We start from the raw sequence: 13,839 nt of genomic DNA on the forward strand, positions 1-13,839 counted from the left end.
AACTTGAACAGCTTCTGACACTGGCTGACACAAAAGGGCCTCCTTGGAGGCCTGAAATCAGTATGCAAAACAGTGATCCTCAGACAACATAATCTACCTAGACAAACTTGACTTGACTGGCATTTTTGTTTTTGTTCTTTTTCAATATATATTTCTTTCTTCTTTATTGCTTTGGTATTATTATTATTGTTGCTAAGGTGTTTTTTCTTTTCTCTCATTTCTTTCCTATCTCTTATTGGTCTCCTTCCTTTTCTTACTATATCTTTATTTTTTATTTTCCATTTTTTCTTTTGCTTTACCTACTTCACTCTTATTTTACCTTAACGTAACATTTTTTAATTTTTTTCCTCTGTCTTTTGTTGTTGTTGTTGTTAATCCTCACCCGAGGATATTTTTCCCATTGACTTTCTTTAGACAGTGGAAGGGGGGGGGGGGGGAGAGAGAGAAAAAAAAATCGATGTGAGAGAGAAACATTGATGTGAGAGAGACACATCAATCAGTTGCCTCTTGCATGTAACCAAAAATGAGGCTGGGATCAAACCTGCAACCCAGGTACATGCCCTTGACCAAGATTTGAACCTGTGACCCTTCAGTGTGTGGCTGAAGCTCTAACCACCGAGCCACATCAACCCGGGTTGTCTTGTTGTCTTTTTTTTTTCCCACTAGGTTTCTTTTCCTACTCTCCACTCTTATTTTTTGCTCTCCCTTTTTTCCTCTCAGCATCTTTTTTCTGCCCCATTTCTCTTCCACTATTCTTTTTATGCTTTATTTTGCTATTAGTGATATTATCTTTCTCTCTCTTTTTTGTTTATTATTCTTGTTCTCTTTTCTCTTTCCTAACTCTTTTTTCTTTGGTGTTGGTTTTTGCTGTTCTTGTTGGTATCTTTTGTATGATCCTGTTTACTTCCTGTTTGTTTTGTTTTGTTTTGTTTTGCCCTGTCAACACCTGTACAATAGCTCACAAGATGTGCTTGTGGCTGAACCTTACAGTTATCCAGCCTGAGAAGAGAGCCCACCCATGAATGGCACAACAGCAATCCAGACCCAATTACAACAGAAGAGCCCAAATAACCCATAAAAGGGTCACTCTTAGAGCATCCAGCTCAGTAGTACAAGGAGACCACATCACTGGGTTCCACAGGACATTTACTGCAAAAGCCCACTCCACAAAGACTGGGAGTCATAGCAAGTATATCTAATACATAGATACAAACATAAAGAGACAACTAAAATTAAGAGACAAAGAAACAACCCCAAAATTAAAGGATGAATCACCAGAAAAAGACCTAAATGAGATAAAGTTATAACACATAGAGTTCAGAGTAAAGGTAATAAAGATGCTCAATAAATGTAGAACTACAAGGAACTTAGTGGGAACTAAATCAGCATGAAAAAAGACATAGAAATTATGAATAAGAACAAGGCAGAAATGAAGAATACTATATTGGACATCAAGAACATGCTGGAAGGAAATAAATCAGGCTCAATGAAGCGGAGGATAGAATAAGTGAAATAGAAGACAAAGTAGATAAAAACACTCAATTGAAGTAGCAAAAAGAAAAAATACTTAAAAAGCATGAAGACAGTGTAAGGAACTTTGAGACAACATGAAACACAACAACGTCTGCATCATATGGGTACCAGAGAAAGAATAAAGTGAGCAAGGGATGGAAAACTGTTTGATGAGATAATGACAGAAAATTCCCTATGATGGTGAAGGTAAAAGGCACAAGGGTTCAAGACGCACCCAGGGTACCAATCATGATGAACCCAGAGAGACCCACTCCAAGACACATCATAATTAAAATGGAAAACATTAAAGACAAAGAGATAATCTTAAGAACAGCAAGAGAGAGACAGTCAGTAATCTATAAGGGAGCTCCCATAAGGCTGTCAGCTGATTTCTCCACTGAGAAATGGCATGATTTAAAGTAATGAAAAGCAAGGATCTAAAACCAAGACTACTCTATCCAGCAAGGCTACCATTCAAAATTTAAGGTGAAATAAAGAGCCTCCAGACCAAAAAAAAAAAGTGTGTGTGTGGGGGGGTGGGCACTAAAGGTATTTATTTCCATCAAACCTTTAATGCAAGAAATGTTAAAGGGAATGCTGTAAGAAGAAGCAGAAATATATACAGAGAGGAACATACCCATAAAGAATAAAAATGGCAATAAATAAGTACCTATCAATTATAACCTTAAATGAAAATGGACTAAATGCTCCAAACAAAAGACATATACTGTCTACAAGAGACTCACCTCAGAAAAAAAGACTTGCAGGATGAAAGTGAAGGGATGGAAATGAATTTTCCATGTAAATGGACATGAGAGAAAAAATAGCAGGGGTCACAATATTTATACCTGACAAAATAGACTTCAAAGCAAAGGTCATAATAAGAGACAAAGAAGGCAACTACATAATATTAAAGGGATCGATCCACTAAGAGAATATAACCATGGTAAACATATAAGCAACAGCAATACAGTCAAAAATGTGACTTTAACACACCACTGATATCAATGGATAGATCTTCCAGACAAAAAAACAATAAGAAAACAGCAACCTTCAATGACACACTAAGGCAGATGGATGTAACTGACATTTACAGAACACCTCACCCAAAAGCTACAGAACATACATTCTTTTCAAGTGCACATAGGACATTCTCAAAGATAGACTCCAAGTTAGGACACAAAACAAGTCTCTACAAATTCAAGAAGATTGAAATCATATCAAGCATCTTTTCAGACATTTACACCATGGAATACTATGCAGCTGTAAAAAAGAAGGATCTCTTACCCTTTGAGACAGCATGGTGGGGCATGGAGAGAGTATTATGCTAAGCAAAATTAATCAGTCAAAGAAAGACAAGTATCACATGATCTTACTCATATGTGGAATCTAATGAACAAAATAAACAGATGAACAAAATAGATCTAGAGACATAGAAGCATGCAACAGACTGATGAATTTTAGAGAGAAGGTGGGGGTGGGGGTGTGGGTGGGGAGAGATTAACCTAAGAATTTATATGCATATATCATAACCCATGGAGACAGACAATAGTGTGGTGAAGGCCTGGAGAGGGGTGCAGGGTGGAGGGGACCAGTGGGGGGAAACGGGGACACTTGTAATACTTTCAACAGTGAAGATTTTTAAAAAAGATAGATCACATGTTAGGACACAAAATAAGTCTCTACAAGTTCAAGAAGATTGAAATCATATCAAGCTTCTTCTTGGGTGAAAATGGCATAAAACTAAAAATCAACTACAAAAAAAACCCTCAAAATCCTTCAAGCATATGGAGGCTAAGTAGCATATTATTAAACAATGAATGAGTTACCAATAAGATCAAGGAAGAAATAAAAATTACATGGAAACAACAACAAAACAATGAACACAGAACTACACAAAATCTATGGGTCACAGCAAAAGCAGTCCTGAGAGGGAAGTTTACAGCATTACAGGCCTATCTCAAGAGGCAAGAAAAATCTCAAATAAACAATCTAACCCTCCACCTACAAGAACTAGAAAAAGAATAAAAAGAAAAGCCCACCGAAAGAAAGAAAGGAAATAATACAAATCAGAGAGAAAATAAACGACACAAAGACTAATAATAAAGAAGATCAATGAAACCAAGATAATGAAAAGATAAACAAGACTGATGTACCTTTAGCCAGACTCAACAAGAAAAAAAGAGGAAAAAAACCAAATAAAATCAGAAATAAAAGGTGAAGTAACAACAGGCATCACAGAAATACAAAGGATTGAAAGAAAATACTATGAACATCTCTATGCCAACAAACTGGACAGCCTGGGCGAAATGGACAAACTCCTAGAAACATAAAATCTTCCAAAATTCAGTGAGGAAGAATCAGAAAACCTGAATAGGCTAACTAATGAAATTGAAGCAGTAATCAAAAAACTGTCAGCAAACAAAAGTTTCAGATCAGATGGACTTACAGGCATGTTTTACCAAACATTCAAAGAAGAACTAACACCTATCCTTCTCAAACTATTCCAAAAAATTCAATAGGAGGGAAAACGTCCAAGCTCCTTTTACAAAGCCAGTATTATCCTAATTCTAAAACCAGATAAAGACACTACACAGAAAGAAAATTATAAGCCAATAACCCTGATGGACATAGATGCTAAAATCTTCAACAAAATATTATCAAATCAGATCCAGTAATGCCTTAAAAATATCATACACCACGACCTAGTGGGATTTATTCAGGGAAATAAAGTTGGTATAATATTCACAAATCAATAAATGTGATATATCATATAAACAAAATGAAAGATGAAAATCACATCATCATATCAATAGAAGTAGAAAAAGCATTCAATAAAATCTAGCACATACTTTTGATTAAAACTCTCGGCAAAGTGGGAATAGAGGGATCATGCATCAATGTATTAAAGGCCATATATGAAAAACCTACAGCCAAATCATACTCAATGGGCATTTCCCTTAAGATCAGGAACAAGACAGGGATGTTGGATTTCACCACTCTTATTCAACATATTACTGGAAGTCCTAGCCACAGCGATCCAAGAAGAAATTAAAGGCATCCAAATTGGAATGGAGGAAGGAAAAGTGTCATTATTTGCAGATGACATGATATTTTGCATAGGAAACCCTACAGAATCCATCACAAAACTACTAGATGTAGTAAATGAATTTGGCAAAGTAGCAGGATACAAAATGAATGTCCAGAAACCGGTGGCATTTTTTACAGAGTAATAATGGACCATCAGAAAGAGAAACTACAGAACATCCCCATTTTTATTGCAACAACAACAAAGTAAGATACCTAGGAATAAACTTAACCAAGAAGGTAAATGATCTATATTCAGAAAACTACAGGACATTGAAGAAAGTAATAAAGAAAGATACAAACAAGTGGAAGTATATACTGTATTTATGGATTGGGAAAATTAACATAATTAAAATGTTCATACTACCCAAAGCAATCCATAGATTCAACACAATTCCTATTAAAATACCAATGGCATATTTCACATATCTAGAACAAATATTCCAAAAATTTATATGGAACCAAAAGAGGCCCTGAATAGTTGTAGCAATCTTGAGAATACTGGGATCACAAAACTGAATATCATACTATACTATGAAGCCATTGTAATCAAAACAGCCTGGTACTGGAACAAGAACAGGCATACAGATTAATGGAACAGAACAGAGAGCCCGGAAATCAACCCATGCCTTTATGGACAATTAACATTTGACAAAGAAGGCATGAGTATACAATGGAGTAAAGATAGTTTCTTCAATAAGTGTTGGGAAAATTGGACAGGTACATGGGAAAAAATGAAACTAGACCACCCACTTACTCCATACACAAGAATAAACCCAAAATGGATAAAAGACTTAAATGTAAGTAATGAAACCATAAAAGTTCTAGAAGAAAACATAGGCAGTAAAATCTTGGACATCTTGTGTAACAGTATTTTTGCTGATGTATATCCTAGGACAAGGGAAACAAAGGAAAAAATAAAACAAATCAGACTACATCAAACTAAAATGCTTCTGTGCAGCAAAAGAAACCATGAACAAAATGGAAAGGGAACCTATTATATAGGACATATTCACCATTGGTACATCTGATAAGGGGTTAATCTCCAAAATATATAAAGAACTTATACAACTCAACATCAGGAAGACAAACAATCCAATTTAAAAATGGGCAACAGACCTTAATGGACACTTCTCCAAAAATGATATACAGATGGCAGATAGATATGTGAAAAGTGCTCATCACTAATCATCAGAGAGATGCAAATTAAAACTACAATGAGGTATCACTGCATACCTGCTAGAATGGCTACCATCAATAAATCAACAAACAAGTGCTGGCAAGGATGTGAGGAAAAGGGAATCCTGGTGGGAATGAACACTGGGGCAGTCACTGAAAATAGTATGGATTTTCCTCAAAAAACTAAAAATGGAAGTGCCTTTTGACCCAGTGATCCCACTTCTGGGAATATATCCTAAGAACCTTGATACACCAATCAGAAAGAATATATGCACCCCTATGTTCACAGCAGCATTATTTACAATAGCTAAGATCTGGAACAGCCCAAGTGCCCATCAGTAGATGAGTGGATAAAAATGCTGTGGTACATTTATGCATTGGAATACTACACGACTATAAAAAAGAAGCATCTCTTACCCTTTGTGACAGCATAGGAGGACCTTGAGATTATTAAGGTAAGCAAAATAAGCCAATCAGGGAAATATAAATACTATATGATCTCACTTATATGTGGAACTTAATGAAGAAAATAAACTGACAATCAAAATAGAACCAGAGGCATGGATACATGAAACAGACTGACAGATCTCAGAGGGTAGACTGGGTAAAAGAAGTTGAAGAGGTTATCCAAAGAAAATATATGCAGAACCCATGGACACAGATAACTAGAGTGAAGGCCAAGGTGGGGGGTGGGGGCGGGGCTGGATGAAATTTAGTTCCTTTAATAAATAAATTAGGCAAAGAATAAATACATATAAATGTGTTTAAAGTTTTCTCAACATTTAAACTTCACTCTAAAATAATAAATTCACTTAAGGATTTACTGAACACAAACTTCGATTAAGGAACATAAACTTACACACACAAGCAAACAGTCTGTGTACAAATTCAGTTCTAGCTAAAAAGACTCAACAATTATTGTTAACGTCCATCTTCTAAAAAGCTCTTTTATTATTTGGTGACTTCGCTACATGCTTGTTACTCATGAACAAAAATAATTTCAATTCCAACTATAGTATGGTATATAGAATCAATTTTTCTGTTTCCATCATGTGAGCTCTCAAGATTTCATTTTGAGATAATAATGCTTTAAATTTTATTATTGCCAATAATAATAACTGCAAGTCCTCAAAGTTACCATTTAGCTTATTCTTAAGTATATTAATTTCATTATGTCCATTCTTAGTCACTTTTTTTAAAATGTATAAAGCAGCATATATTTTTTAACATATTATGTAAAATTCACCATTTTCCTGAAAGTTAAATTCCCCAAGAAAACTAGTTAATTTCCAAATCTTCCAAAACCTTCCCAAATAAATTCTCATTACTGCAATGGGATTGCTTCAAATATGGAAAATTATTTTTCTGTCAACAAGGTCACACTGCTGTGTGCATAAAATCTATGATTAACAAGGTAAATGAGTTCAATATTCTAACATATTAACTCCAATTCTATCAATAACATTTCCCTTCTTTTATTACAAATCTAGTTTGTCAAGATTTGCACAGTTCACTCTAATTCTTTTTAAGAAATACAGTTAATTTTCACTGCTAAGAAATAACAATTTACACTGACAGTATTGCTTCACAGATACTGTTAATTGCTTTCTATTCACTAAGAAAAACGTACAGCTAAATAAATTTATTTTGTTATGTGGTGATATAATAAACACTAAAAAACTTAGGCTCAAATTTTAGGTTGTTCAGAAATTCCCTTAACTGTTTTGTTGGGTTTTTTTAATGTTTTTATTGATTTCAGAGAGAGAGGGAGAGGGAAACATCGATGTGAGAGAGAAACATCAATCAGCTACCTCCTGCTCATCCCCTACTGGGGATCAAGCCCAAAACCTGGGCATGTGTCTGGACCAGGAATTGAACCAGTGACCTTTTGGTGCATGGGACAATGCTCAACCAACTGAGCCACACTGGCCAGGGCTCCCTTGTTTAAAACTAAGGTACTTAAATGTCACCTTCTCAAGTAAGCCTACCCTGACCCCCATATTTAAAACTATAGATCTTCTTTTTAAAAAAATCATTTTTTATTTTCAATTACAGTTGACATACATCATTATATTAGTTTCAGGTGTGCATCTCAGTGATTATACATTACATAATTTAATACGTGACCATCCCAATAAACCCCACACCCATCCAGCACCATGCCTGGTTAGTAGAATATTATTGACTACATTCCTTATGCTGTACTTTACATCCCTATGACTATTCTGTAACAATTTGTACTCCTTAATCCCTTCACCTTTTTCATCCACCCCTCCCCACCAATTCCCTTCCCATCTGGCAACCAACAAAAAGTTCTCCGTATCTATGAGAATGTTTTGGTTCATTTTGTTTGTAGATTCAACTATTGATAGATATGCATTTATTGCCATTTTATTGTTCATATTTTTTAATCATCTTTTTAAACAAGACCCTTTAACATTTCATATAATACTGGCTTGGTAGTGATGAACTCTCTAGCTTTTTCTAGTCTGGGAAGCTCTTTATCTGTCCTTCAATTCTAAATGATAGTTTTGCTGGGTAGAGTAATCTTGGTTGTATGTAGTTGCTTTTCATCCCTTTGCATGTTTTGTGCCAAATCCTTCTAGCCTGCAAAGTTTCTGTTGAGAAATCAGCTTACAATCGTATAGGAGCTCTGTTGTAGGCAACTAACTGCTTTTCTCTTGCTGCTTTTAAGATTCTGTTTGTCTTTAACCTTTTGCATTTTAATTATGATGTGTCTTAGTGTGAACCTCTTTGAGCTCATCTTGTTTGAGACTCTCTGAGCTTCCTGGACTTGTATGTCTGTTTCTTTCATCAAGCTAGGGAAGTTTTCTGTCATTTTTTTTAAGTAAGTTTTCAATTTCTTGCTCTCTTCGATTTCTGGAACCCCCATGATGAGAACCTTGGTACACTTGAAGTTGTCCCAGAGACTCCTTACACTATCCTCATTTAAAAAATTCTTTCTGCTGTTCTGATTGGGAGTTTTTTGCTTCCTTAAATTCCAAATTACTGGTTTCTCAGCCTCATATACTCTGTTGATTCCCTGTAAATTATTTTTTATTTCGATTAGTGTATCCTTTATTTCTTACTGGTTCTTTTATGTGCTGTTGTACTCACTAAATTCCTTGAGCATGTTTATAATTAGTGTTTTGAACTCTGCATCTAGTAGATTGCTGGTTTCCATTTTCTTTAGTTCTTTTTCTGGAGTTTTTTTCTGTTCTTTCACTTGGGACATGTTTCATTGTCTTCTCACTTTGGCCACCTCTCTGTATTTGTTTCTCTGTATTAGGTAGAACTGCTGTGTCTCTCAGGCTTGGTAGTTGGCCTAATGTAGTAGGTGTCCTGTAGGGTCCAGTGGCACAGCCTCCCCAATCACCCCAACTGGGCACTTGTGGCACACCCTCCATGTGGGCTTTACACCCTATTGTAGTTGAGTCTTGATAGCTGTGAACACATCAGTGGGAAGGATTTACCCAGGCCTATCAGCTACAAGGGAGGCTGTGATCACTGACCACTGATCTCCAAACACCTTGGAGGATCAACTGTGCAAGGGCCCACCACACAGAGCAGAACTTACCTCAGGAGGGCTCTGTTACCCACTGAGTCCACCCCTGAGTGTGCCACTTATGGAGGTGGTTGGGTGGTGGTGCTTCAACATGGTCTGAAGCTGTCCACTGGGTACACTAGCTCTGGAGCCTCTTAGGAGATTCCAGCTAAGGTGAGGCACTGCCTATGTTCTGCCCAGGGCCACCAGGAATAAGCTACAAAGTGATCTGCAGATGGCTGCTTCTTATGCTGGGCTTGGAGGTGCCCCAATAAGCCCAGTCTGTGAACCAAGGTTGGCTACTGTTAGTGCTGGGCCTTGGGCCATGTAATGAGAAGTATGGGGCTTGCTGAGGCCAGAGGCTACTTGAGAGATTTTAGACAAATCTGAATCATGAGCCAAAACAGGCCATTCCTAGAGTAAAACTTGGGTGGGCCCAAAAGTTGGGTGGGATGGAATCTCAGGGGATCACCACGATGGGGCAAACAGTGTGAGCCATGCTGATAGAATCTCAGATATGGTGCCCCTCTGCTAGGTCTATGGAAGAAGGGCTCATCAAAGGAACAATGGCTTCTGCCAACAATTCTGTCTGGAAGAAAGCTGCCTCTCTAGTTCTTGCCCTGCTGACAAACAATTCAGTTCCTCCATGTATGTCTCTGGTGGCTTACAAGCTGCTGTCCCCACAATGGAGTTCAGAGGGAATGAGTATGAGTAAGTCCATGCATGGGTTCTTTAAGAGGAACTTCCCAGGACTCCAGCAGCCTCAGTCTCCCTTAACATCAATTCTTGCTGGTTTTTACAGCCAGAAGTTATGGGGACTTCTCTTTCTGGGACTGGAATCCAAGGCTGGGGGGACCTAGTGTGGACCTGGGGCCCCTCTCTCCTCAGGGGGTAACTCCACAGTCAAGATATCCTTCCTGATTTTTGTCCGCCATACATGGGTGTAGGACCAGACATTTTGCACCTCTGCCCCTCCTACTAGTCTTGATGTGGCTTCTTTAACTTTATAGTTGCAGGAATTTCATTCAGCTCAATTTCAGGCTGTTCTGAATGATGGTGGTTCTGTGGTTTAGTTGTAATTTTGATGTGATTGTGGGTGGTGGTGAGCACTACATTTACCTATGCTGCCATATAGGCCAGAAGTCCTTATAGCTCTTCTTATGTCCTGCAAATGACCCTCCTCCCCTCTGAAGTCCCAGTGTGCCTTACCATAGCCTTAGTTCACAATGCCACATCTAGTCATTTTCCCTTTTTTTCTCTGAACCTCATGCATGTGGGTTTCCCATACATACATATGTAATTAAATTTGGTTATTTTTCTCTTGTTAAAAACAAAAAAACTACAAAACGTGTATCCACTGCTTCCCTCCCCACCCCAACACAGGCACACTTACCCTAGGCCAGGCAGTCCCTATGCCCTTTGCCCTGCTTCCTTTTCTCCTAGCACTGATCATCGTCTAACAGAGTACATGATTGATTTGTCTTCTTTGATTTCTTGTCAAGTCTTGCCTATTTTGCTTCCAGCTGCCCCCCAGTACCTAGAATAGTTTCTGTGACATAGAAGGTGCTTTTGAATGAAGGGTAATTTTACCACTAGGTTTAACCATGGAAGATGTTGCTTTTATTTGTTTGAGCTTATTTGGTGACTTATACAACTATGTGGATATGTAATGTTTAATTTTGTAATTAGAGTAAATCCTCATTTTTCACCCTGCTTAGTAGAGAATAAAACTTCCTCCATAGCCTCAACTGAGATGTAATAATGGTTGAAGAGAGCTGCATATCCCTAGGAAGTGGCTCAGAAACTGAAAATACAAAACAAACAAACAAAGCGGTCAAAGAAAATTCATAGGTCGAGATTTTGCAGGGAAAAAGAGCAAGATGCTGCTTTTTCTTTTTGATATTCTTTGGGTCTCAAATGACTGTTCTTAGTCCATTATTAATCATATCAATATATTCCTCATTGTGCTTACTATACATGCTTTACATGTACTGTGATATTCAATGTTCACAACAACCCTAGGAGGTAGATACTATTAACAAACCCACTTTACAAATAGAAGACATTGAGATTAAGTGATTTTCCCAAACATCAGATACATGGTAGAGGTGTCTGGCATTTAAAATTTACATTCTCAAACACTATGCAATACTGCTCCATTCATCATGGCAGATTATATGGTCATGATGAAATACAAGAATTCAGAGATTCCAGCATCACTATTATTACTTGGCTAACCCTGTTCATGTTGTGTTAAACAGAGATGAAACACAAGAAGGGAGACAATTTCTGTAGATATAGAATAACTTCTAGTAATTTGAATCATTAACAGTATATTTGGTGGACTAGTCATACCAAATAAATTTCAGGCTACAAAGTAGCTAAGCCAATAATCAATAGGGGAAAAGTAAAAGACACAAAAAGCCAAGGAATTCACAGTAATAACAAAAAAGACTGCATAAAGTGTTATTTACTTACCTGAAGTCCTTCCTAAGTGAAATGGGCATTTAATACAGAATTTGCATATATGGAAAAAGAAACATTGCTTTGTAAAAAAAAAAAAAAGTCTCACATACCCCGAAAAAACCCTAACTGACAAGTGACAAATTAAATACTAAAACTAAATGAATTTCTGAAAACTACGGGAAAAGTAAAATATATTATGAAGCTTGTTTAATTTTACTTCTTGTCATAAGCCTAAAATGAGATATGTGATATCACCCCTACTGCCTTAGCATTTAGCACTTTCAAAGGATGCTGTTTAAAGCATCCCAAAACACCAAAATAAATTTTTAAAAATCATTTTTCCTACATGTATCTTATAACTATCTTTAGGCTCAACATCTGTATTCTTATCTAAAATTAATATAATTAAATGAAAATTTAATATATATAAATTTAACTAATATATTATGTTTGAAAAGAATATTAATGCCTTTTCAAATTGTAAACTTAAACCTGCTTAGTAATTCCCATAAGTAGCAGGTACTATTAAGATAGCCCTTATTTGCTACAACCTTTCATGTTCTTAACATGTTTGACATATTTAAAAGTCATAACTGTTGTTTTAAAACAAATATTGTGCCCTAGTCAGTTTGGCTCGGTGATTAGAGCATTGGCCCATGGATTGAAGGGTCTTGGGTTTGATTCTAGTCAAGGGCACGTACCTTGGTTGTAAGCTTGATCCCTGGCCCCGGTTGGGGTGTATGCAGGAGGCAACCAATCAGTGTGTCCCTCTCACATTGATGTTTCTCTCTCTGAAAACAGTGGGAAAAAATATCCTCAGGTGAGGATTAAAAAAATATATATAATGTAACTACATTTCTAAATATATTTTCAAACATGAAATTAAGAAGAAATTACTGATACTCTTCAGACTAGATGGCTTCATAAGAACTTAAAATTTCATACACTTAAAATTGGGGATTTCTTTTTAAGTGCATCATATATACAAATAGCATCAAAATGTGTACATTTTTGTAGTCTTTATCTTCTATCAACAAAAAATATTATACAGCCCTAGCTGGTGTCGCTAAGTGGTTGGAGCATCAGCCCATGCACCAAAGGGTCACAGGATTCAATTCCCTGTAAAGGACATACACCTTGGTTGCAGGTTCGATTCCTAGCCTCAGTCAGGGCACATGCAGAAGTCAACCAATTGATGTGTCTCTCTCCCGCATCAATGTTTCTCTCCCTCCCCCCTTCCCTTCCTTCCACTCTCTTTAAAAATATCCTCAGGTGAGGATTAACAACAACAAATATATATATATATATATATAAATATTCCCCAAAAACGTATACACACTTTGAATGATTATAAAGTCACTGTTTATTAACATACACTTCATTTTCAAAATTTAAAGGAATCTACAGAAATGAATATTTTTTTTGTCAACATCTGCTTTCAAACTGATGACTGTTCTTGCCCAGGCAATGCTGATAATGCAAAGCAATGGAATCACAAACATCAAATATCATTTCATTGGGTGTTTGTGCACCCTCAATTCATCAACTGTTGCTGGTTTTGTAGCATAAATTTTATCTTTTATGCATCCCCATAAAAAAGTCTAGTGGGTAAATTTTTTCAAAGCTTAATTTGGCTTCACTCATTATTTCAAATCAGTTAAACCTGAAAAGGAGTAAAAAGTTAAGTGATTTATCAACTGTTAAAGTGTGTATACATTTTTGGGGGGACAAACTGTGTACCAAAAAAGGTGTATACACACTTTGATCATTCAGGCAGTGTTTATACACACTTTGATTATAAAGGCAGTGTTTATACTTCAACTGAGTTTTCAAACTTTAGGATGAATTTCCTTTGTTCAAACAGTCTGGCTGAAAAGAAATGTCAATTGAGCTATCAGCTGTTAAAGTGTGTATACGTTTTCGGGATACCCTGTATATATACAACTTAGCCACTAGACAGACATCAATAATTCGATTCACTGTAAAGTGGGTGTTCCTAGATGGTTTTTAAAAAATCAAATGTGTATGTCAATTTCTGCCTTCCATGTGTT

The 13,839-nt window shown here is 36.5% G+C and overlaps 1 protein-coding gene across 2 annotated transcripts in view; it reads right to left on the reverse strand.

Moving 5' to 3' along the window:
* Window positions 1-13,839, reverse strand: part of N4BP2L2 (NEDD4 binding protein 2 like 2) — an 83,701-nt gene that overhangs the window by 10,932 nt on the left and 58,930 nt on the right. The gene's annotated exons all lie outside the window — the stretch shown is intronic.

This window comes from Miniopterus natalensis, chromosome 2, assembly GCF_054644295.1.
Source record: "Miniopterus natalensis isolate mMinNat1 chromosome 2, mMinNat1.hap1, whole genome shotgun sequence".
Lineage (NCBI taxonomy): Eukaryota > Metazoa > Chordata > Mammalia > Chiroptera > Miniopteridae > Miniopterus > Miniopterus natalensis.